The 25,865-nt window shown below is 51.4% G+C and overlaps 1 pseudogene; it reads left to right on the top strand.

Moving 5' to 3' along the window:
- Window positions 1-912: 912 nt before the first annotated feature.
- Window positions 913-2,297, top strand: LOC147111532 (heparan-sulfate 6-O-sulfotransferase 2 pseudogene; annotated as a pseudogene).
- Window positions 2,298-25,865: the final 23,568 nt, after the last annotated feature.

Genomic DNA, 25,865 nt, shown 5'->3' with positions numbered 1-25,865 from the left:
TGCTCATACCAAACCATGTGACAATACATTACAACTGTAGATTCACTTTCCTGATTTGAGTTGAATCTAAGTACAAACTTACAAAAATCGGAGGTACAAGCATTTACATTCTTCTAACTTTATAATGATTGTTTATTTACGTCTGTACGTTACTTTGCAAGGTCTATGGATTGTCTGACAGACAACACATTTGCAATTAATCCGTTACGTTTTGCAATATATTCTGTTCATTCTTTAAGTACATAAATACCTTTTGATGCCAACCGCGACTGCGTGCCAGCTGTATTCCATTCATTGTCCATGCGCCAGGCGCCCGGCCGCAAGGTGCTTGCCATCTCCTCCGATTGGCTGTAATACCACCAGCCCTGCTACTGTGATTAGTTGACGTCTTCAACATTCTTCCTGAATTGACATGGTTCTCGGATTCCGATTGGCTAGAGATGAAATTAGGAGCTCAGTCTTTGAAGACAATTGGCTGCGTTTGATGCCTCGCTCCTTGAAAGTTGACGCTGATTCGCTAGCGCGCTGCAGCTGCAACCCTTCCTCTTTGTCGCTCCATCTGGTAAATGTTGAGTATTTCTCCTGGCCGGGCTGATGCTGTTGCTGCAAGAAGGGGTGGTCCAGTAACGATGACTGTCTTTATTATTTACGAGCATTTCAGTAATTGCTGCCACTGTTACATTGTTGCAAATTGAAACCGGAAGATTTTTTATTATTATAATATGGACTAATTTACTTCAGCAGGTGCCGAGCTACCGAGGAATGTCATCGCAGCAACATCACCTGAATGCGAAGATGCTGGAAAGCAGGGGAGACGCAAACAGCCGCCAACAAATATTTTCTTCTGTGAAAAATTCCGTTGGTATGAGTATTGATGTTAATGTATGACTAAAGAACACGCTTCCTGGGAACATGGATAATAAATCCAATAAGCTGCTCCTGGCCCTTGCTTTAGCTGTCCTGTTTGTTATGATCATCTCTCAGTATATTTGCCCAGGTATCAGCTCTTGCCAAATTCGAGGGAGAGAAGCGCAGAAGCTGAAGGGGGACAACCCGCCTAGTTTAATGCTGTCACAGCTGGATTATTACAAGGTTGAAGATGACAACCCAGCCAAGTTTGTGGCCAAATTCAACTTCACTGAGGGAGACCTAAAAAGGTTCGTGGATTTTAATATCAAAGGGGAAGACGTGATCGTGTTCCTGCACATCCAGAAAACAGGAGGCACCACATTCGGGAGGCATTTGGTGAGAAATATCCAATTGGAGCAGCCTTGTGATTGTAAACCGGGCCAGAAGAAATGCACCTGCCACCGACCGGGCAAGAAAGAGACTTGGCTTTTCTCCAGGTTTTCTACAGGCTGGAGCTGCGGTTTGCATGCAGACTGGACCGAGCTGGTAAACTGTGTGCCAACAGTCATGGACAAGAAAGAGACGCAAAAGACTAACAGGTGAGTGAAAAACAAAGATAAATATATTAAAAACTCGGGTGACAGGTTTCATTGACCCGTTGTCATGTTAACAGCAAATTTGTATGTGCCAAAGGTCAACTTTTAAAGATATAAATCTTTATTTTTTAAATATTGAATTGCGTTCCATTACATAATTAAACTTTCTTAATTTAACTGGGACTCTTAAAAATACTCTCATACATATACATTCCCAGGAGACTGACCATTTCCTCTTGTCTAAAGGGAGGGAGGTTCCAGGTGTTGACCTCGTCCCCGGTAATGTGATTTCAAAATAAACTGAACATTCCTCCCACATCAATTATCTCCAGCCATTAAATTTGAATTTTGAAGAGAGCCATGCATCTTTATTTAGATTTACATATTTCAAAGGTTCATTCAAAGACCTTTACAATAGATCGAGTATTGCATTGGAAAGCGAGGTTGCATTAGGCGAACAGAAACTGCCGCCAGGCCGAGAAAAAGGGAATATAACACGGAAGTATCGGCTTTTAAGGATGGAAAACAACACAACTTTAAAAAGATAATACCATGAACTTTGGATGTATCTAAATTCAAGTTGCAGTGTCCAAGCAACAGTTAAATCCTGATACCTCCAGTGACAAGTCCGCTCCTCCGCCCGTCTTTTTTTACGAAGTTCAGATTCAAATAGAAAACGAAACTCCGATTTAAGAACAGACTCGGTAAACCAATATGACTTTGCTCTCGCTTCCAACTTCTAGCAAACTTACAAGTCAGGAACTTCACAGTCAGTTTGCCGGTATCCAATTTGCCGCTACGTGTCTGAACCATGTAGTGGTGCCAGTCTACGTGGAACGAATTAGAAACTGAAGAGTTTATACTCCCAACAAAAGCGCCATGCTTTTGTAAGTTCTGCCATTGATTTTGTTTGCTTTGGGGCACAATATCAGTTTCAGAACTGAAGAACATGACAAGATTTTTGTAATGCAAACCTGAAAAGCTCTGAAAAGTCACCGTCGATATCATTGGCCCTCGGATTGGGAGTGCTGGCTACACTGGAGAACTCAGGACCATATTAATCTAGAAATATAAAACGGATCGTTCTGTCTGTCTATCTGTCTGTCCTTCTGTCTGTCCTCACGTGTGCGTCTGTCTGGCTATGCGCTCGAAAGTTATAGAGCGTACCTATGCGTGCGTTACGTCGAAAGAAAGCTTACCTTTCCGAAACGGTGGTAAGCGTATTTACGTTTCGGCCGGACAAAAGTCGCGCCCGCGGTATCCGAAAAACGTTCAAAATTCCACTCATTAGCATCTCATTATCCGCTCATTAGCGACAGAGTGACCTCGAGGTCGACCAATCGTACGCCGGGTTCCTGGCGCGTGCGGCCGGGCCCTCCTACGATCGAGTGACGGGACGATTGACCAATCCTACGCTTTGGTGACCTGATGGTCGACCAATCGGTGCGTGTGTGGGCGGGCCTTATCGTTCTGAACCGAGGTGAGTCGCCGCCATCTTGATTCCAAACTTCTTTCTTTTTCCCGCTTTCTGTGTCTTTCAAAAAAACGTTGCTTTTAAAACACATGTTTTTTTAAAAAGTTAATTACTTTCTGATATGCCTATCAATTAGTCCAATAAAAGGCGACGAGTTAAGAACGTAACTGAAGGTTTTTATTGGCTAAATAACAGAGCCCACCCTCGTGGGTGATCCGATCCAACAGGGAGGAATACTAGCCAGTCAGCTACCTTTATACCTGGGCAGGTAATGGGCGGAGTCGGAGGTGGTCAGCCCAGGTATAACAGTGCGACAAGAGGCGACCTCGTGTAGTGATGTGACAGTGAGAACAGTGAGAACAATATACAGTGATAACTATAACAGTGGTTTACCACATTCACCCCTTGTTTAGATTAGAGTCCGGCGGGGTGAAGTGTATTACCAGCTCTGGTATGTCAGTCTGTCCGGAGGCTTCGTTAGCCTCTCCGATCGTCGCAGCGGCGGTGTTACATTATCCGGTGTTAAAGCTGGTGTCTGCGTAGTCGGCAAAGGCTCGTGGGGTTCCGGCATGCCGTCTACCTCGGCTGGACTCGGGGGGTTGGGAGGGGGGGGTGAGGGTGCGAGGTCTCGTAAGGAGACAGTGTCCTCCCGTCCGTCTGGGTAAGCCACATAGGCGTACTGGGGGTTGGCGTGCAGGAGGTTCACCTTCTCGACCAGGGGGTCCGTTTTATGGGCCCTCACGTGCTTTCGCAGCAAGACGGGTCCCGGAGAGGTCAGCCAGGTTGGTAGGGTGGTTCCCGTAGTCGACTTCCTGGGGAAGACAAACATTCGAGCATGGGGGGTGGTGTTAATGGCAGTGCAAAGTAGTGACCGGATGGAGTGCAGCGCAATCGGGAGGACCTCTTGCCAGCGGGAGGTTGGGAGGCCCTTAGACTTTAAGGCTAAGAGGGTGGCCTTCCATACCGTCGCGTTCTCTCTTTCCACCTGGCCGTTCCCTCGGGGGTTGTAGCTGGTGGTCCTGCTTGCTGCAATACCCCTCTCCAATAGGAACTGACGGAGTTCCTCGCTCATGAAGGAGGCGCCCCGGTCACTATGTATATAGTTCGGGAACCCGAACAAGGCGAAGAGTTTGTTCAGGCATTTAATGACCGTGTTACTGGTCATGTCTGGGCAGGGGAAGGCAAAGGGGAAACGGGAGTACTCATCAACGATGTTGAGGAAGTACACATTACGGTCGGATGACGGTAGGGGCCCCTTGAAGTCGATGCTCAGACGCTCGAAGGGGCGGGTGGCCTTGATCAGGCTTGCTCTGTCCGGCTTATAGAAGTGCGGTTTGCACTCAGCACAGATCTGGCAGTTCCTGGTCATGGTCCTGACCTCCTCGATGGAGTATGGCAGGTTGCGGGCCTTAATGAAATGGTAGAGTCTGGTGACTCCGGGGTGGCAGAGGTCATTGTGGAGGGTCTGAAGTCTATCACTTTGCGCGCTGGCGCATGTAATGCGTGAAAGAGCATCAGGGGGGTCGTTCAGTTTACCGGGCCGGTACAAGATCTCATAATCATAGGTGGAAAGCTCGATTCTCCACCTCAAGATTTTGTCGTTCTTGATCTTGCCCCTCAGCTTGTTATTAAACATGAAGGCAACCGAGCGTTGGTCGGTGAGGAGGGTAAATCGTTTGCCTGCCAAGTAGTGCCTCCAGCGCCGTACTGCCTCCACAATTGCCTGGGCTTCCTTCTCGACCGACGAGTGTCGGGTCTCGGGGCCCTGTAGGGTCCTTGAGAAGAAGGCTACCGGCCTACCCTCCTGGTTAAGGGTAGCGGCTAGGGCGAAGTCGGATGCATCGCTCTCCACTTGGAAGGGGATTGACTCATCCACTGCGTGCATTGTGGCCTTGGCTATGTCTCCCTTAATGAGGGAGAAGGCCGCGCACGCCTCTTCCGTGAGGGGGAAGGATGTGGTTTTCAGGAGGGGTCTGGCTTTGTCCGCATAATTGGGTACCCATTGGGCATAGTAGGCGAAAAGCCCCAGGGTTCTCCTAAGTGCTTTTGGACAGTGGGGGAGGGGTAGCTCCATGAGGGGGCGCATTCTTTCGGGGTCGGGGCCGATGACTCCGTTCTCTACTACACAGCCAAGGATGGCAAGGCGCGCTGTGTTAAACACGCATTTCTCCTTATTGTAGGTGAGGTTCAGCCATTGGGCCGTACGGAGGAATTTCTCCAGATTCACGTCATGGTCCTGCCGGTTGCGGCCGCAGATGGTGACGTTATCGAGATAGGGGAAAGTGGCCTGTAGTCCGTTCTGGTCAACCATCCGGTCCATCTCCCGTTGGAAAACCGAGACCCCGTTGGTGACACCAAAGGGGACCCTAAGGAATTGGTAGAGGCGGCCATTCGCCTCGAAGGCGGTGTACTGGCTGTCCTCCGGGCTGATGGGGAGTTGGTGGTAGGCCGACTTGAGGTCGATGGTCGAGAATACGCGGTATTGTGCAATCTCATTGACCATGTCCGATATGCGGGGGAGGGGGTATGCGTCCAGCTGGGTGTATCTGTTTATGGTCTGGCTGTAGTCGATAACCAGGCGATTTTTGTCGCCGGTCTTGACTACCACCACCTGGGCACGCCAGGGGCTGCTGCTCCCCTCAATAATGCCCTCTTTCAGGAGTCGCTGCACCTCAGAGCTAATGAAGGCTCTGTCCCCAGCGCTGTACCGCCTGCTCTTAGTAGCGACAGGTTTGCAGTCGGGGGTGAGGTTAGCGAACAGGGAAGGTGGCGGTACCTTGAGGGTGGATAGGCTGCAGGTGTTACGCGGTGGGCGGTTTAACTTTCGCTGGTTGTCGACTGTGAGTGGGGGGAGGGGTCCACCGTATGCTAGGGTTACACTTTGGAGGTGGGATTGGAAGTCCAGCCCTAGTATGACGGCAGCGCACAGCTGGGGGAGTACGAGGAGTTTAAAATTTTTATACTCTGTCCCTTTAACCGACAATGTCACGACACAGTAGCCGCTGATGTCTGTGGCGGGGAGGGAGTAGTGGCTCACCGTGTCTGGGTGGATGAAGCTCTCCGTGCTTCCGCTGTCGAACAGGCAGGTCGTGGCGTGGCCGTTGACTTTGATGTCCATCATTGAGCTGGCCAGGTGGTGCGGGCGGGCTTGATCCAGGGTCACGGAAGCTAGGGTGTAGATGAGCGCGTCGTTGTCATGACAAGATGGCGGCGAAGATGGCGGCCCCCGTAGTTCACATGAGGCTCTGTTTAAATCGTTTGCCCCGCACAAAGATGGCCGCCCCTGCTGTTCCCATGAGGCTCTGCAGGCTTCGGCTGCCCCGCACAAAGATGGCCGCCCCTGGTTTTCCCATGAGGCTCTGCAGGCTTCGGCTGCCCCGCACAAAGATGGCCGCCCCTGGTTTTCCCATGAGGCTCTGCAGGCTTCGGCTGCCCCGCACAAAGATGGCCGCCCCCAGGGTTCGCATGAGGCACTGCTGGCTTCTGAGGATTTGCTTCTGCAGGCCTTGGAGAAGTGGCCTTTCTTGAGGCAGGTTTTGCAGGTCGAGTTTTTGGCTGGGCAGCGCGACCTCGGATGCTTCTCCTGGCCGCAAAAGAAGCAGCCAGCGGCCCGATCGGGGTTGCCTGATGTCGGGGCCGGTACCGGGGCTAGCGGGCCCGGTCGGATCCGTGATGCAGACGCTGAGGTAGGTCCCGGGGGCAGCGCTGTGAAGGGTGGTGGGGTGGGGGTCGGGCCCGAGTCCCAGGGTCGCGAATAGTACCTGGCAAACGCTTCCTGGTCTTGCTGGGTGGCCTCTAGGGTGAGGGCGAGGGCTTCGGCCTTGTCCAGGTCTATGTCCTTAGCTTCAAGCAGTCTTTGCCGTGTGTAGTCGGAACGTAGGCCTCTCACCAAGGCGTCGCGGACATTGTCTTCCATGTTCGCAGTAGCCGTCACCGCTTTAAAGTCACAGTTCCTGCCGAGTTGTCTCAGCGCTCGTGAAAATTCAGCTATCGATTCTCCTGGCTGTTGCTGGCGAGATCTTAAGAGATGCCTAGTGTACATGTAGTTTACCGGGCTCCGGTACTGCTGTTTCAGTAGGTTGATGGCGTCGTCGTACGTAGTCATGTCCTGGATGAGTGTATATACTCTCGGGCTCGCTTGGGCTTTCAGGACTCTTAGTTTGGATCTCTGAGGGACGACGGCTTCCTCCAGGTACGATTCGAAGCAGTCCAGCCAGTGTTTGAAGTCGTTGGCTGAGTTTGGTGCCTGTGGGTTTAGATCCAGGTATGGTGGTTTCAAGGCTTGCAGCCAAGCCGGCTGGTGTGGCCCGTTGTCTGGAGGCTGCTGTTGCTGTGCTGCTGGGTGAGCTCCTTGCTGTTGCTGTTCATTATCAGACATCTTTAAAATTTAGCCAATAAAATTGATATGCCTATCAATTAGTCCAATAAAAGGCGACGAGTTAAGAACGTAACTGAAGGTTTTTATTGGCTAAATAACAGAGCCCACCCTCGTGGGTGATCCGATCCAACAGGGAGGAATACTAGCCAGTCAGCTACCTTTATACCTGGGCAGGTAATGGGCGGAGTCGGAGGTGGTCAGCCCAGGTATAACAGTGCGACAAGAGGCGACCTCGTGTAGTGATGTGACAGTGAGAACAGTGAGAACAATATACAGTGATAACTATAACAGTGGTTTACCACACTTTCTCAATCTTTTATCTAATCTCATTAATTTTCCTACCTTTCCCCGTTTTTCCAGATAGGCCTCGAAGCCTCGGCCTCTCCTCCGCACCCACGCCCGAGCTAGGCACCTCCCGGCCCCAGTCAACAAGCGGCCCCCGATCGCCACCATCTTTGTGAAGGCTGGAGGGGCGGGCCTCAGCCGAGCGCCGCTACCTTAGTAAAGGGTGCGCGCGCAGCAGGAGCAGCTGAGACGCGGCGTCTCTCTCTGTTCCCCGCTCGGCTTGGGCGGGGCTCTCGGGAGTGCTGATCTCGGGCGGGGCTTGGAGAGCGGGAAGGGTTACCCCGGCGACCGGGCCCGCTGGCCGTCTCTCACAGCCGCAATCGGCACTCTTCAAGCCAGCTCGGGAGGGCGGGGCCATGTCAGTGCGTGGGGCGGCACGGAGCTCCGTGGAGCCATTGCCGGCGCTGGGCTCGGGTGCTTTGTGGCCTGCGGCCGAACAGCGGCTGCGGACCTCGAGCTGACCGGGGCGCTGGACTCGGCTGGGCCATGTCTTTGTGGGTGTTCGCCTCGGCCAACGGCATCAGGGTGACGGCCGAGGCCACCAAAAGCGTCCAAGGGAACACGTTCATCCAGGTGCCGAGGCCCGGGCCCCGGGGCGGAAAGAGGGATTGGAGCGGGGGATGAGGGCTCGGGCAGGGGAGAGGAAGAGGGGGCAGAGAGAGGGGGAGGAGGGGGAGAGAGAGGGGGGAGGAGGGGGAGAGGGAGGAAGGGGGTAGGGAGGAGGAGGGGGTAGGGAGGTGGTGAGAGGGAGGAGGAGAGAGAGAGAGAGGGTGAGGGGAGAGAGAGAGAGAGGGTGGGGGGAGGGGAGAGAGAGAGAGGGTGGGGGAGAGAGAGAGAGGGGTGGGGGAGGGGAGAGAGGGTGGGGGAGGGGAGAGAGGGTGGGGGAGGGGGAGAGAGAGGGTGGAGGAGGGGAGAGAGCGTGGGGGAGGGGAGAGAGAGAGTGGGGGGGAGGGGAGAGAGAGAGAGTGGGGGGAGGGGAGAGAGAGAGAGAGTGGGGGGAGGGGAGAGAGAGAGAGAGTGGGGGGAGGGGAGAGAGAGAGAGGGTGGGGGGGAGGGGAGAGAGAGGGTGGGGGGAGGGGAGAGAGAGAGAGGGTGGGGGGAGGGGAGAGAGAGAGAGGGTGGGGGGAGGGGAGAGAGAGAGTGGGGGGAGAGAGAGGGTGGGGGGAGGGGAGAGAGTGAGGATGGGGGGAGGGGAGAGAGTGAGGGTGGGGGGAGGGGAGAGAGAGAGGGTGGGGGGAGGGGAGAGAGAGGGGAGAGGGTGGGGGGAGGGGAGAGAGAGAGGGTGGGGGGAGAGAGAGGGTGGGGGGAGGGGGAGAGAGAGGGTGGGGGGAGGGGGTGGGGGGAGGGGAGAGAGAGGGTGGGGGAGGGGAGAGAGAGAGGGTGGGGGAGGGGAGAGAGGGTGGGGGGAAGGGAGAGAGAGAGGGTGGGGGGAGGAGAGAGAGGGTGGGGGGAAGAGCGAGTGGGGGGAGGGGAGAGAGAGAGGGTGGGGGGAGGGAGAGAGAGAGGGTGGGGGGAGGGGAGAGAGAGAGGGTGGGGGGGGGAGAGAGAGAGGGTGGGGGAGGGGAGAGAGAGAGGGTGGGGGAGGGGAGAGAGAGGGTGGGGGAGGGGAGAGAGAGAGGGTGGGGGGAGGGGAGAGAGAGAGGGTGGGGGGGAGGGGAGAGAGAGAGGGGTGGGGGAGGGGAGAGAGAGAGGGAGGGTGGGGGGGAGGGGAGAGAGAGGGTGGGGGAGGGGAGGAGGGAGGGTGGGGGGAGGGGAGAGAGAGGGTGGGGTGGAGGAGAGGAGAGGGTGGGGGGGAGGAGAGAGAGAGAGGGTGGGGGAGGGCGAGAGAGGGTGGGTGGAGGGGGAGGAGAGAGGGTGGGGGGAGGGGAGAGAGAGGGTGGGGGGAGGGGAGCGGAGGTGGGGGAGGGGAGCGGGGAAGTGAGAGGGTGGGGGGGAGGGGGAGCGGAGAGGGGTGGGGGGAGGGAGGGAGGGAGAGTAAAGCAGGGAGAGACGAGGGAGAGAGAGGGTGAGGGAGGGAAAGAGTGAAGGGGTGGGACAGGGAGGGAAAGAGTGAGGGGGTGGGACAGGGAGGGAGAGCTTACCTTCTTCCTTCCTTCGCAGGGGTCCATCGGGCCACCTTCCCCCCCGTCGCGCTCTCTCTTCCCCCCCCGTCGCGCTCTCTCTTCCCCCCCCAGTCGCTCTCTCTCTTCCCCCCCCCAGTCGCTCTCTCTCTTCCCCCCCAGTCGCTCTCTCTCTCTTCCCCCCCATTCGCGCTCTCTCTTCCCCCCCCCAGTCGCTCTCTCTCTTCCCCCCCCATTCGCAGCTCTCTCTCCCCCCCATTCGCGCTCTCTCTCCCCCCCCCCCCAGTCGCTCTCTCTCTTCCCCCCCAGTCGCTCTCTCTCTTCCCCCCCCAGTCGCTCTCTCTCTTCCCCCCCCATTCGCGCTCTCTCTTTCCCCCCCCCAGTCGCTCTCCCTCTTCCCCCCCATTCGCGCTCTCTCTCCCCCCCCCCATTCGCGCTCTCTCTCCCCCCCCATTCGCGCTCTCTCTCCCCCCCATTCGCGCTCTCTCTCCCCCCCAGTCGCTCTCTCTCTTCCCCCCCAGTCGCTCTCTCTCTTCCCCCCCAGTCGCTCTCTCTCTTCCCCCCCCCCAGTCGCTCTCTCTCTTCCCCCCCCCAGTCGCTCTCTCTCTTCCCCCCCCCAGTCGCTCTCTCTCTTCCCCCCCCCCCAGTCGCTCTCTCTCTCCCCCCCCCAGTCGCTCTCTGCCCCCCCAGTCGCTCGCTCTCTCTCTTCCAACAACAACATGCCCTCAAAAGACCCCTCGGCACCGCCGGGCACTCCAGCTAGTTAAGTATATAATAGCAAAATACTGCAGATGCTATAAATCTGAAATAACAACAGAAAATGCTGGAAAAACTCAGCAGGCCAGGCAGCATCCGTGGAGAGAGAAACAGAGTTAACGTTTCAGGTGTGAGGAAAGGTCTTCCACCTGAAACGTTAACTCTGTTTCTCTCTCCACGGATGCTGCCTGGCCTGCTGAGTTTTTCCAGCGTTTTCTGTTGTTATTCCATATAAGTATATAGTGCCTCCCCTTACATAGAGTCTACAGTGTTCAGTTCACAGCTTTGATTCCATTACATTTTATAACATGTAAGATTTTGTCCATACGATATGGCATGGGTAGCATATGAAAGGATTCCATCAACGTTTGTTTCTGGACAGTTTAACAGCGTTCTGTAGATCGTATCAAAGCGTTCTAATTGGTTACACTATAATGAGAATAATGTAGTATCCGCGAGGATTTCAGCACTGGGAGTTTCTCACGTTATGGGGAACTCCAGCCCTCATGATGTAACAGGAGGTCTGGGTATACTTAGTGTCGATTTGTCCGAATAACTGCACCTTTTGGTCGCTCACGAACAATAATGAAGCAAATGAATCAAATTATACAAGAGAACCCAGAAAGCTCAAATAGGGAGTCCTACAATGTATTTATTTGTATTTTTTAAAGCCGTGAACAGATTCTGTTTAGCTCACAGCTAGGTGGCGCACCACCACCTTCTCGAGGGCAATCGGGGATGGGCAATAAATGCTGGCCTTGCCAGTGACACCCACATCCCAAGAATGAATAAAAAAAGGTCCCATTAAAACAATCCCGTTTCATCAACTACCCCTAGTGCAGGACAAAAAAAAGACAAAAGGTCTAGATATATCTCAATCACTAGCGCCTCTTAAATGAGACTGCTCATTTCCTACACACAGTAAATGTAAGTATCTGGGTTCAAGTGCACACTAGTCTCTAAATTGCATTCTACATTTAAGGGTAGTATCATATTCAGGAAAAACACAATAGTGTAATACACAAGAGTCAGCCTGTGGATATTCAGTTTACCAATACGTGTATAAACCTTGCTCATTTTCATAATAGTTCGAATTCTCATGTTTAAAATTGTTCAGAAGCACTATTATTAGCAACACTATGGTGGGACCCACGATTGACCAACTTCCTTGTGTAGTTTTCATCTCACAAATACCATTAATACAGCTTAAATGTAGTTAATCACCTTTAAAGTGCCGTTTTGGAGCTGTTCTAAGCGAAATATCACAGAAAAGTTTGCCTGTGAAAGTTGCATCTTTTAAATTTGTCCAAAAAATGCAATAGTAAAATTTGCAGAGTTCCCTGTTCAGTGACTCAATTTCTCTTGTTTTATTAAAAGAATTTCAAACCTTCAAGCCTTACATAATTACTCCTTTAAAACCAGCAATCAAGTGTATTGTGTCCTGTAAGATTAATTATTAAATGGGCTTTTAGTTATTTCATATGAAAGTTTTTCGAAGCAAGAATTGCATAATACTGATTTAGAATTGTACATCTAAAGTATCTGAACATTTTTTGTGTACATTAAAAATAAGTAATGTAACTATCCATCTTTCGGCAATGCTTAATCAATTGTTTTATTATCACTATTATCAGCCTAGAATTTATGCTCAAAGTCTCTGGAGTGGGACTTGAACCCACAACCTTCTGGCTCAGAGGTGAAACTGACACCAGTTTAGAGGGGGAATGGGAAATTGCAGCATTGATCTGGGGTCATAGTCATTATGGCCCTGTGCTTCCGACACATCTGCTCAGTTTGCTCCAGACCTCGGTCACACCTCATAGAAAGGTACAGGTTCAGAACAGGATTGGTGAGATCGATAGTGTGCAGAGTAAGGGGAACCCAGGTGAGAAAGAGAATGAGGATCCACAGAAACTGATCCTATCCAACAGGTACAATGTACTTGCTACCTGTGAAGATAAGGATAAAAAACTGTTGAAAGGACAGCCAGAATGCGGATCATGGCACCTTGGAGCAGGAGGCTGTCCAAAGAGATGAGGAGGAGGAGGAGGAGAGGAAGCATGACGTGGTAGTTGTAGGGGATTCTATAATTAGGGGGACAGATAGCATCCTTTGTAAGCAAGATTGAGAGTCCCACATGATATATTGCCTACCTAGTGCCAGGGTGAGGGACACCTCGAATCAGCTTGAAAGGATATTGGAGAGGGAGGGGAAGGATCCAGTCGTTGTGGTCCATGTTGGAACCAACAACATAGGGAAGAGCAGGCAAGAGGTCCTGTTTGGGGAGTACCAGGAACAAGGTGCTAAATTAAAGAACAGGTCCTCAAGGGTTATAATCTCTGGCTTATTACCTGGACCACGTGCAAATTGGTGTAGGGATAAGCTGATTAGGGAGGTGAACATGTTGCTAAAGGGGGAAAGAAGGGTTCCATTTCATGGGGCACTGGCACCAGTATTGGGACAGGAAGGAACTTTACCATTGGGAAGGGCTCCACCTGAATCAGTCTGGGATCAGGGTCATAGCGGAAAGGATAAATAGGGCAGTCACAAGGATTTTAAACTAGTAAATGGTGGGGAGGGCTCAGGTGGAAATTATAGGGCAAATAATAGTTCAAAAACAAACGAAAGGGAAGAGAGTAGTGTAACAGTCAGAAATTGTGCTTTAGGCACTACAGGTAAAGGGAAAACTAAAAGATGTAAAGTGATTAAACCAGGAGAGAAAAATAAGAAACATGTAAGTGAGACATTAGAGCTGAAGGACAACCTAGGGTGTATGGCCCAAAAAAGGATTTTTTATGCAAACTCACGGAGTATAAGAAATAAATTGAATGAACTGCAGACACAAATTCAAATTGGAGGGTATAACATGGAAAGAAAGACTTGGATTTATATCGTGCCTTTTACGACCACTGGATGTCCCAAAGCACTTTACAGCCAATAAAGTACTTTTGAAGTGTAGTCACTGTTGTAATGTAGGAAACGCAGAAGCCAATTTGCGCACAGCAAGCTCCCACAAACAGCAATGTGATAATGACCAGATAATCTGTTTCAGTGATGTTGATTGAGGGATAAATATTGACCAGGGATAACTCCCTTGCTTTTCTTTGAAATAGTGCCATGGGATCTTTTACGTCCACCTGAGGCCTCAGTTTAATGTCTCATCTGAAAGCCAGCACCTCCAACAGTGCAGCACTAACTCAGTGCTGCACTGGAGTCAGCCTAGATTTTTGTGCTCAAGTCTTTGGAGTGGGACTTGAACTCACAACTGTTCAGACTCAGAGGTGGGGGTGCTACTAACTGAGCCATAACTGGTAGCCCTAACTGAGACATGGCTGCAAGATGGTCAGGACTGGGAACTAAATATACTGGGTTATAAGGTCTGCAGGAAGGATAGGAAAAATGGTAGAGGGGAGGAGTAGCCTTAGTGATTAATGATGAAATCATTTCAATGATAAGTGAGGATATAATGAGAGGTAAGCAGACAGTGGAGACTTTATGGGTAGAATTAAGATATAGGAAAGGATTTAAGACTGTAGTGGGAGTTGTGTATAGGCCCCCCGGTAGCAGCTGTGAAGTATTAGATTGTATAAATGCAGAGATTAGACCAGCCTGTAGCAAAGGCAGAGTGGTTTTAATGGGGGATTTTAACTTTCATATAGATTGGGACATGCAGACCTGTCAGAAAGGTAGTGAATTTCTTGAGTGTGTCCAGGATAGTTTTCTACAACAATATGTCCTGGAAGCAACAAGGGGGCAAGCCATATTAGATTTAGTAATGAGTAATGAGCCAGATTTAGTTAACAGCCTAACTGTGTGTTACCGCCGAATTGGAGCCTGAACGGACCCAGTGATATATAGGGTCGACGTATACCCAACTTCGACTTATAGAGCAATAAACTCAGACTAATGCGGACCTTGCTGGAATGTGCGAGTACACTTTTATTTACAGAGCGCTCTGGGAGAAGTGCTATACACCCACTTGGTGCAATCGCCAGCTTCTCAGCTTTACAATAGCAGCCGCGCTCCTTTTATACAATTTAATAACAGGAAAGATACCATATTACATTAATTCCTTGGCCAATCTGGTACTTTAGCATCCTTTAACTTTGGCCAATCCGATACCTTAGCAACCCTTAATCACATTCTGTCAAAAACAAGTTGATTATATTATTATACCGTTAGCAAACAACTTAATTATATTACTGTTCTGTACAAGTGACATCACACGTTTGGTGTAAGCAGATCAAGTCAGCTGTCTGTTATGCCAGTGTCTGCAAAATGTCAATGAATGTCAAGTATTTCAGCAGGCACTACGGTGCCATTTTAAAATTTCCTCCAACACTGTGCATGAACATTTATCCAATAGCGATCATAACATGATCGAGTTCAACGTGTTCAAACCTTGTTTGAAAGGGAGAAATGCGAAACAGCTACTAAGATTCTAGATTTCAGTAAGGCCGACTTCAACAGGATGAGACAGAGACTGTCCACAGTAAACTGGGCAAATTTGTTAATGGGTAAAACGACAGAAGATCAGAGGGAGATGATCTTGAATTAATTAAAGGGTAAGTCATGGCAGGACAGCTCAGCCCTGTGGAATGCTCCTCCTGCGCTATGTGGGAACTCAGGGACACTTCCTGTGTCCCTGATGACCAAGTGTGCAGGAAGTGTATCCAGCTGCAGCTACTGACAGACCGCATTGCGGCACTGGGGCTGCGATTGGATACATACTGGACCATCCGCGATGCTGAGGACATCGTGGATATCACGCTTGATCAGTTGGTCACACCGCAGGTAAAGGCAGCACAGGCAGAAAGGGAATGGGTGACCAACAGGCAGAGTAGTAGGTGCAGGCAGGTAGTGCAGGAGTCCCCTGTGGACATCCCCCTCTCAAACAGATATACCACTTTGAATACTGTTGGGGGGGAAGGCAGCAGCAGCCAACTTCCTGGCACCAGGGGTGGTTCTGCTGCACAGGACGGGAGGAAAAAGAGGGGTAGAGCTATAGTAATAGGGGATTCTATTGTAAGGGGAATAGATAGGCGTTTCTGCGGCTGCAAACGAGACTCCAGGATGGTGTGTTGCCTCCCTGCTGCAAGGGTTAAGGATGTCTCAGAGCGGCTGCAGAACATTTTGGAAGGGGAGGGTGAACAGCCAGTTGTCGTGGTGCATATAGGTACCAACGATATAGGTAAAAATGGGATGAGGTCCTAAAAGCTGAATATAGGGAGTTAGGAGGTAAATTAAAAAATAGGACCTCAAAGGTAGTAATCTCAGGATTGCTACCAGTGTCATGTGCCAGTCAGAGTAGAAATAGAAGGATATTGCAGATGAATATGTGGCTAGAGGAATGGTGCAATGGGGAGGGATTCAAATTCCTGGGACATTGGAACCAGTTCTGGGGGAGGTGGGACCAGTACAAACTGGACAGTTTGCACCTGGGCAGGGCTGGGACTGATGTCCTAGGAGGAGTGTTTGCTAGTGCTCTAGGGGAGGGTTTAAACTAAAATGGCAGGGGGCTGGGAACCTGAGCAGGGAGACAGAGGAAAGGGAAAGAGGGATAAAAGCAAAAGATAGGAAGGAGAAAAACAAACGTGGCAGTCAGAGAAAGCAACAGTTTAAATCAAACATGGCCACAGTAAATAATAATTATAAAATGTCTAAGAGCGTTAAAAAAACAAGCCTGAAGGCTTTGTATCTTAATGCGAGGAGCATTTGTAATAAGGTGGATGAATTAGCTGCGCAAATAGAGGTAAACGAATATGATTTGATTGGGATTACGGAAACATGGCTCCAGGGTGACCAAGGCTGGGAACTCAGCATCCAGGGGTATTCAATATTCAGGAAAGATAGGCAAAAAGGAAAAGGAGGTGGGGTAGCATTGCTGCTTAAAGAGGGGATTAATAAAATTGTAAGGAAGGATATTAGCTCTGATGTTGTGGAGTCTGTATGGGTAGAACTGAGAAATACCAAGGGGCAGAATACGTTAGTGGGAGTGCTATATAGACATCCAAACAGTAATGCGGAGGTTGGGGATGGCATTAAAAGGGAAATTAGAGAAGCGTGCAATAAGGGCACAGCAGTTATCATGGGTGACTTTAATCTACATATAGATTGGGCTAACCAAATTAGTAACAGTACTGTGGAGGAGGAATTCCTGGAGTGTATACAGGATGGTTTCCTGGACTAACTTGGCAGGGGGATGGGATACAGAGTGGAGCTATAGTAGGGGGTGAATTACAGCCAAATACGGAGGAGAAAACAAGTCAGCTGGGAAGGCAGAGCAAATATGTGAAGGCAAAAGGGAATATGGCAAGGCTGGAAGGCATTTATTTTAATGCAAGGAGTCTTGCAAATAAGGTGGATGAACTGAAGTTGTTGTTGAACACATGGGAGTACGATATTGTTGCTATCATGGAGACATGGTTGAGGGAGGGTCAGGACTGGCAGCTCAATATTCCGGAGTATAGAATCTTCAGGCGAGACAGAGGGGGGTGTAAAAGGGGAGGGGGTGTTGCAATATTAATTAAGGAGTCAATTACTGCTGTAAGGAGGGATGATATATTAGCGGGTTCCTCTAATGAGGCCATATGGGTAGAACTTAAAAACAAAAAGGGGGCAAGCACTTTGCTGGGAGTGTACTATAGGCCCCCAAACAGTCAGGGGGAGATAGAGGAACAGATATGTCGGCAAATCTCAGAGAAGTGCGAAAATAATAGGGTAATAATAGCGGGGGATTTCAACTTCCCCAATATTAATTGGGATAGTCAGAGTGTGAAAGGCTTAGAGGGTGCAGAATTCTTAAAGTGCATCCAGGAGAGCTTTTTGAGCCAGCATGTAGAAAGTCCTACAAGAGAGGGGGCGGTACTGGACCTAATTCTAGGGAATGTAGCCGGGCAAGTGGTGGAAGTGTCAGTAGGAGAGCATTTTGGCGACAGTGACCATAATTCGGTGAGATTTAAGGTGGTCATGGAAAAAGACAAAGACGGCCCAGAAATAAGGGTTCTAAATTGGGGGAAGGCCGATTTTAATATGATAAGGCAGGATCTGGCCAAAGTGGACTGGGAGCAGCTACTTATAGGAAAATCCACATCAAAACAGTGGGAGACTTTCAGAAGGGAAATAGAGAGAGTACAACGCCAACATGTTCCTGTAAAGGTCAAGGGTGGTACCAACAAGCAAAGGGAACCTTGGATGACAAGGGATATACAAAAATGCATTAGGAAAAAAAGGGGGGCTTTTGGTAGTTACAAAGGACTAAAGACGGAGGAAGCCCTAGAGGAGTATAAAAAGTGCAGGGGCATACTTAAAAAAGAAATTAGGAGAGCGAGGAGGGGCCATGAAATAACACTGGCGAGCAAAATAAAGGAAAATCCTAAGATGTTTTATAAGTATATTAAGGGCAAGAGGATAACCAGGGAAAGGGTAGGGCCCATTAGGGACCAAAGTGGCAATCTGTGTGTAGCCAGATGATGTAGGCGGGTGATATACCTATCAATTCGTCCAATAAAAAGCGACGAGTTAGGAACGTAACTAAAGGTTTTTATTGACTAAATAACAGAGCCCACCCTCGTGGGTGATCGGGTCCAACAAGGAGGAATACCAGCCAGTCGACTACCTTTATACCTGGGCAGGTAGGCGGAGCCATGGGCGGAGTCGGAGGTGGTCAGCCCAGGTATAACAGCGCGACAAGAGGCGACCTCGTATAGTGATACAACAGTGAGAACAGTGATAACAATACAACAGTGATAACTATAGTGTAACGATAGTGAACGATAAAAGTGGTTTACCACATTCACCCCTTGTTTAGATTTGAGTCCGGCGGGGTGAAGTGTACTACCAGTTCTGGTATGTCAGTCTGTCCGGAGGCCTCGTAAGCCTCTCCGATCGTCGCAGCGGCGGTGCTGCATTATCCGGTGTTAATGCTGGTGTCTGCGTGGTCGGCGAAGGCTCGTGGGGTTCTGGCATGCCGTCTACCTGGGCTGGAATTGGGGGGGTGGTGGGGGGGGGTAAAGGTGGTGTCTCCGGAGTGCCCGAGGGTGCGAGGTCTCGTAAGGAGACAGTGTCCTCCCGCCCGTCTGGGAAAGCCACGTAGGCGTACTGGGGGTTGGCGTGCAGGAGGTTCACCCTCTCGACCAGGGGGTCCGTTTTATGGGCCCTCACGTGCTTTCGCAGCAAGACGGGCCCCGGAGAGGTCAGCCAGGTTGGTAGAGTGGTTCCCGTAGTCGACTTCCTGGGGAAAACAAACATTCGTTCATGGGGGGTGGCGTTAACGGCAGTGCAAAGTAGTGACCGGATGGAGTGCAGCGCTGTCGGGAGGACTTCCTGCCAGCGGGAGGTTGGGAGGCCCTTAGACTTTAAGGCTAAGAGGACGGCCTTCCATACCGTCGCGTTCTCTCTTTCCACCTGGCCGTTCCCTCGGGGGTTGTAGCTGGTGGTCCTACTTGCTGCAATACCTCTCGCTAGTAGGAACTGACGGAGTTCCTCGCTCATGAAGGAGGAGCCCCGGTCACTATGTATATAGTTCGGGAACCCGAACAAGGCGAAGAGGTCGTTCAGGCACTTGATGACCGTGGTACTGGTCATGTCTGGGCAGGGGAAGGCAAAAGGGAAACGGGAGTACTCATCAACGATGTTGAGGAAGTACACATTGCGGTCAGATGACGGTAGAGGCCCCTTAAAGTCGATGCTCAGGCGCTCGAAGGGGCGGGTGGCCTTGATCAGGCTTGCTCTGTCCGGCCTATAGAAGTGCGGTTTGCACTCGGCGCAGGTCTGGCAGTTCCTGGTCATGGTCCTGACCTCCTCGATGGAGTAGGTCAGGTTGCGGGCCTTAATGAAATGGTAAAGTCTGGTGACCCCGGGGTGGCAGAGGTCGTTGTGGAGGGTCTGAAGTCTATCGATATGCACGCTGGCGCATGTAATTCGTGAAAGAGCATCAGGGGGTTCGTTCAGCTTACCTGGCCGGTACAAGATATCATAATCGTAGGTGGATAGCTCGATTCTCCACCTCAAGATCTTGTCATTCTTGATTTTGCCCCTCAGCTTGTTATTAAACATGAAAGCAACCGAACGTTGGTCGGTGAGGAGGGTAAATCGTTTGCCTGCCAGGTAATGCCTCCAGCGCCGTACCGCCTCCACAATTGCCTGGGCTTCCTTCTCGACCGACGAGTGTCGGATCTCGGGGCCCTGTAGGGTCCTTGAGAAGAAGGCCACCGGCCTCCCCTCCTGGTTAAGGGTAGCGGCTAGGGCGAAGTCGGATGCATCGCTCTCCACTTGGAAGGGGATGGACTCATCCACTGCGTGCATTGTGGCCTTGGCTATGTCTCCCTTGATGAGGGAGAAGGCCGCGCACGCTTCCTCCGTGAGGGGGAAGGATGTGGACTTCATGAGGGGTCTGGCTTTGTCCGCATAATTGGGCACCCATTGGGCATAGTAGGCGAAGAGCCCCAGGGTTCTCTTAAGTGCCTTAGGGCAGTGGGGGAGGGGTAGCTCCATGAGGGGGCGCATTCTTTCGGGGTCGGGGCCGATGAGTCCGTTCTCTACTACACAGCCAAGGATGGCAAGGCGCGAGGTGTTAAACACACATTTCTCCTTATTGTAGGTGAGGTTCAGCCGTTGGGCCGTACAGAGGAATTTCTCCAGATTCACGTCATGGTCCTGCCGGTCGCGGCCGCAGATGGTGACGTTATCTAGATAGGGGAATGTGGCCTGCAGTCCGTTCTGGTCAACCATCCGGTCCATCTCCCTTTGGAAGACCGAGACCCCGTTGGTGACACCGAAGGGGACCATAAGGAAGTGGTATAGGCGCCCATTCGCCTCGAAGGCGGTGTACTGGCGGTCCTCGGGGTGGATAGGGAGTTGGTGGTAGGCCGACTTAAGGTCGATGGTCGAGAATACGCGGTATTGTGCAATCTGATTGACCATGTCAGATATGCGGGGAAGGGGGTATGCGTCCAGCTGGGTGTATCTGTTTATGGTCTGGCTGTAGTCGATGACCAGGCGATTTTTATCGCCGGTCTTAACGACCACGACCTGGGCACGCCAGGGGCTGTTGCTCCCCTCGATAATGCCCTCTTTCAGGAGGCGCCGCACCTCAGAGCTAATGAAGGCTCTGTCCCCAGCGCTGTACTGCCTGCTCTTGGTAGCGACGGGTTTGCAGTCGGGGGTGAGGTTAGCGAACAGGGAAGGTGGCGGCACCTTGAGGGTGGATAGGCTGCAGGTGTTACGCGGTGGGCGGTTTAACATTCGCTGGTTGTCGACTGTGAGTGGGGGGAGGGGTCCACCGTATGCTAGGGTTACACTTTGGAGGTGGGATTGGAAGTCCAGCCCTAGTAGGACGGCAGCGCAGAGCTGGGGGAGGACGAGGAGTTTAAAATTTTTATACTCCGTACCCTTAACCGACAAGGTCACAACACAGTAGCCGCTAATGTCCGTGGCGTGGGACCTCGATGCCATCGAGATTCGGTTGCGCGTTGGCAGGACAGGGAGGGAGTAGTGGCTCACCGTGTCTGGGTGGATGAAGCTCTCCGTGCTTCCGCTGTCGAACAGGCAGGTCGTGGCGTGGCCGTTTACTTTGATGTCCATCATCGACTTGGACAGGTGGTGTGGGCGGGCTTGATCCAGAGTGACGGAGGCTAGTGTGTAGGTAAGCGAGTCATTGTCGTCTGCGGGCGAGGCGGTCGTCGGGTCCGGAGGCCCGGTGGCAGTCGGGCGTGGTGGGTAAAATGGCGTCTCCCACGAGGTAGGACAAAATGGCGGAGAAGATGGCTGCTCCCATAACTCACATGAGGCACTATTGGGGTCGGTTGCCTTGATCAAAGATGGCCGCCCCATGACTCACGTGTGGGGATGCTGGCCTCAGTTGCCTTGAAAGAAGATGGCCGCCCCCACAGTTCGCATGAGGCACTGCTGGCCTCTTAAGATCCGCTCCTGCAGGCCTTAGAGAAGTGGCCTTTCTTCCTGCAGGTTGAGCAGGTAGAGTTCCTGGCTGGGCAGCGCGACCTCGGGTGCTTCTCCTGGCCGCAAAAGAAGCAGCCGGCGGCCCGATCGCGGGTGCCCGATGTCGGAGCCGGTACCGGGGGTGGCGGTCCCGGTCGGGTCCGGGACGCCGACGCTGAGGTAGGTCCCGGGGGCGGCGCTGCGAAGGGTATTGCGGTAGGGGTCGGGCCCGAGTCCCAGGGTCACGAGCAGTACCTGGAAAACGCCTCCTGGTCCTGATGGGCCACCTCTAGGGAGAGAGCGAGGGCTTCAGCTTTGTCCAGGTCGAGGTCTTTAGCTTCAAGCAGTCTTTGCCGTGAGTGGTCGGACCGTAGGCCTTTCACAAAGGCATCGCGGATATTATCTTCCGTATTTTCAACAGCCGTCACTGCTTTAAAGTCACAGTTCCTGCCGAGTGCTCTTAGCGCCTGTAAAAATTCAGCTACAGACTCTCCTGGCTGTTGCGGGCGGGATCTTAGGAGGTGCCTGGTGTACATGTAATTTACCGGGCTCCGGTACTGCTGTTTCAGTAGGTTGATAGCGGCCTCGTATGTAGTCGTGTCCTGGATGAGTGCGTATACTCTCGGGCTCGCTTGGGCGTTCAGAACTCTTAGTTTGGATCTCTGAGGGACGCCGGATTCTTCCAGGTAGGATTCGAAGCAGCCCAGCCAGTGTTTGAAGTCGAGGGCTGAGTTTGCTGCCTGTGGGTTTAGCTCCAGGTATGGTGGTTTGAGGGCTTGCAGCCAAGCCGGCTGGTGTGGCTGGTGTAGCCCGGTGTCTGAAAGCTGCTGTGGCTGTGCTTCTGGGAGGGCTTCTGGCTGGCCAGTAGTAGACATCTTTAAAATTTAGTCAATAAAATTGATATACCTATCAATTCGTCCAATAAAAAGCGACGAGTTAGGAACGTAACTAAAGGTTTTTATTGACTAAATAACAGAGCCCACCCTCGTGGGTGATCGGGTCCAACAAGGAGGAATACCAGCCAGTCGACTACCTTTATACCTGGGCAGGTAGGTGGAGCCATGGGCGGAGTCGGAGGTGGTCAGCCCAGGTATAACAGCGCGACAAGAGGCGACCTCGTATAGTGATACAACAGTGAGAACAGTGATAACAATACAACAGTGATAACTATAGTGTAACGATAGTGAACGATAAAAGTGGTTTACCACAGTGGGGTTTTAAATGAATTTTTTGCATCTGTGTTCACTATGGAGGAAGACGATGTAGACATAGAAATCGGGCAAGCGGACTGTGATATAGTTGAACATATTTGCATCGAGAGGGAGGAGGTACTAGCGGTTTTAGCAGGCCAAAAAGTGGATAAATCCCCAGGCCCGGACGAGATGTATCCCAGGCTGCTGTGTGAGGCAAAGGAGGAGATTGCAGGGGCGCTGACACAAATTTTCAGAACCTCTCTGGCCACAGGGGATGTACCAGAGGACTGGAGAACAGTTAACATAGTACCATTATTCAAGAAGGGTAGCAGGGATAAACCAGGGAATTACAGGCCAGTGAGCCTAACATCTGTGGTAGGGAAATTATTGGAAAAAATTCTGAGGGACAAAATTAGTCTCCACTTGGAGAGGCAAGGATTAATCGGGGATAGTCAGCATGGCTTTGTCAAGGGTAAATCATGTCTGACCAATCTGATTGAATTTTTCGAGGGGGTGACAAGGTGTGTGGATGAGGGAAATGCTGTGGATGTGGTATACATGGACTTCAGTAAGGCTTTTGACAAAGTCCCGCATAGGAGACTGGTCAAGAAGGTAAGAGCCCATGGGATCCAGGGTGCCTTGGCACGTTGGATCCTAAACTGGCTGAGTGGCAGGAGGCAGAGGGTGATGGTCGAAGGTTGCTTTTGTGACTGGAAGCCTGTGTCCAGTGGGGTACCTCAGGGATCGGTGCTGGGTCCCTTATTGTTTGTGATCTACATAAATGATTTGGATGAAAATGTAAAAGGTATGATCAGTAAGTTCGCAGATGACACGAAAATTGGTGGGGTGGTAAATTGCGAGGAGGAAAGCCTCCGGCTACAGAACGATATAAACGGGTTGGTCAGATGGGCGGAAAAGTGGCAAATGGAATTTAACCCTGAAAAGTGCGAGGTGATGCATTTTGGACGGACAAATAAGGCAAGGGAATACACAATGAGTGGTAGGGCCCTAGGAAGCACAGAGGGTCAGAGGGACCTTGGTGTACATGTACATACATCCCTGAAGGCAGCGGATCAGGTAGATAAGGTGGTTAAAAAGGCACATGGGATACTTGCCTTCATTAGCCGAGGCATAGAATATAAGAGCAGGGAGGTTATGATGGAGCTGTACAGAATGCTGGTAAGGCCACAGCTGGAGTACTGTGTGCAGTTCTGGTCGCCTCACTATAGGAAGAATGTGATTGCTTTGGAGAGGGTGCAGAGAAGATTCACCAGGATGTTACCTGGGATGGAGCACTTCAGCTATGAAGAAAGACTAAACAGGCTGGGGTTGTTTTCCTTGGAGCAAAGAAGGCTGAGGGGGGACCTGATTGAGGTGTACAAAATGATGAGGGGCATAGATAGGGTAGATAAAGAGGAACTTTTCCCCTTAGTAGGGGGGTCAATAACAAGGGGGCATAGATTCAAGGTAAGGGGCAGGAGGTTTAGAGGGGATTTGAGGAGGAACTTTTTCACCCAGAGGGTGGTTGGAGTCTGGAACTCACTGCCTGAAAGGGTGGTAGAGGCAGGAACCCTCACAACATTCAAGAAGCATTTGGATGAGCACTTGAAATGCCATTGCATACAAGGCTATGGACCAAATGCTGGAAAATGGGATTAGATTGGACAGGGCTTGATGGACGGCGCAGACACGATGGGCCGAAGGGCCTCTTTCTGTGCTGTATAACTCTATGGCCTAGAAATTCAGTGCCCTTAGCGCCGATTTTGCGGCGCTAGAGGGCCTAGTGCTGCAATTGGTGCCGGCGCCTAAATTGCCTGGGGCCCTTCCGCCGCGGTAGACCGGTAGCGCTGCGCCGGCACCGATGACGTCATCGGTGTGCGCAGCGTCCCGGTTGCCATGGTAACCCGCCCGAACTGGGAAATTGACTTGCGGCCGCCTCGCCCGTGGCAGCCGCAAGCAACGTTCTGGCAGAGGTGCCTTGCACAAGTTTGCGCCGGCGCATTAAAGGCCCCGCGGCGGCCGGCCGCTTTCCCGCCGACCGCCTGGCCGCAGCTCACTCGCCGGACTTCCCCCCCCCCCCGGAACAGAAGCAAGCCCGGCACTTGTCCGAGGTGCCGGGCTCATTTTTAAAACGATTTTCGCGGGCCGCGGCCGGGTGCAGGCAGCTCCTCCTTAAGGGAAGGAGGAGGCCTGCACTTCCCGAACCTGCCGCACCGCAGCGGGCGCCGCAGCGCCGGAAAAGCGCCGAAATTCAGCGCGTAGCGCCAGTTTTCAGGCGCAAACGCCTCTCAGCAGCGCCGGCAGCCGTTTGGGCGCAGAACTATTGAATTTTGGGCCCGACCAGCGCGACTTAGCTCCGGCACTAACTTCCGGCGCTAAAGCCCTGGCTGCGCCAAAACTCAATTTCTAGGCCTATGACTCTATGACTCTATGACCAATATGTCAAGGAACCAACTGGAGATCAGACCATCTTAGACTGGGTATTATGTAATGAGAAAGGATTAATTAGCAATCTTGTTGTACGAGGCCCCTTGGGACAGAGCGATCATAATATGATAGAATTCTTCATTAAGATGGAGAGTGAAGCAGTTGACTCAGAGACTAGGGTCCTGAATTTAAATAAAGGAAACTGCAATGGTATGAGGCGCGAGTTGGGTTGGGATTGATTGTGGATTGTCACTCAAAGGGTTGACGGTGGATAGGCAATGGCAAACATTCAAAGACTGCATGGATGAACTACAGAATTTGTTCATCCCAGTTTGGCATAAAAATAAAACAAAAAAGGTGACTCAACCGTGGCTAACAAGGGAAATTAGGGATAGCATCAGATCCAAGGAGAGGACAAATAAATTGGCCAGAAAAAGCAGTAAACCTGAGGATTGGGAGCAGTTTAGGATTCAACAAAGGAGGACAAAGAGATTAATTAAGAAGGGGAAAATAGAGTATGAGATTAAGCTTGCAGGAAACATAAAAACTGACTGTAAAAGCTTTTACAGATATGTGAAAAGAAAAAGATTGGTGAAGTCAAGCGTAGGTCCCTTGCAGTCAGAATCAGGGGAATTTATAATGGGGAACAAAGAAATGGCGACTTTTGTGTATGTAATATGTGTGCTACTTTGAACCTATGGACAGGACTGCACTACTTGTTGGGCGTAGTGATACGCAGTACCACTCCTGGCCATGGGGGTATAAATAGTACTGTGGGTACTGATCCCCCTCAGTTCCCGCCTGTGGGCATGAAGTAAAGACCTACGTATAGTCCCTACCTCCAACCAG

This window comes from Somniosus microcephalus, chromosome 10, assembly GCF_052327205.1.
Source record: "Somniosus microcephalus isolate GS21.2 chromosome 10, FLI_Smic_1.0, whole genome shotgun sequence".
NCBI lineage: Eukaryota > Metazoa > Chordata > Chondrichthyes > Squaliformes > Somniosidae > Somniosus > Somniosus microcephalus.
Note: the sequence above shows the minus strand (reverse complement) of the source record. Positions and strands in the feature narration are given on the sequence as shown.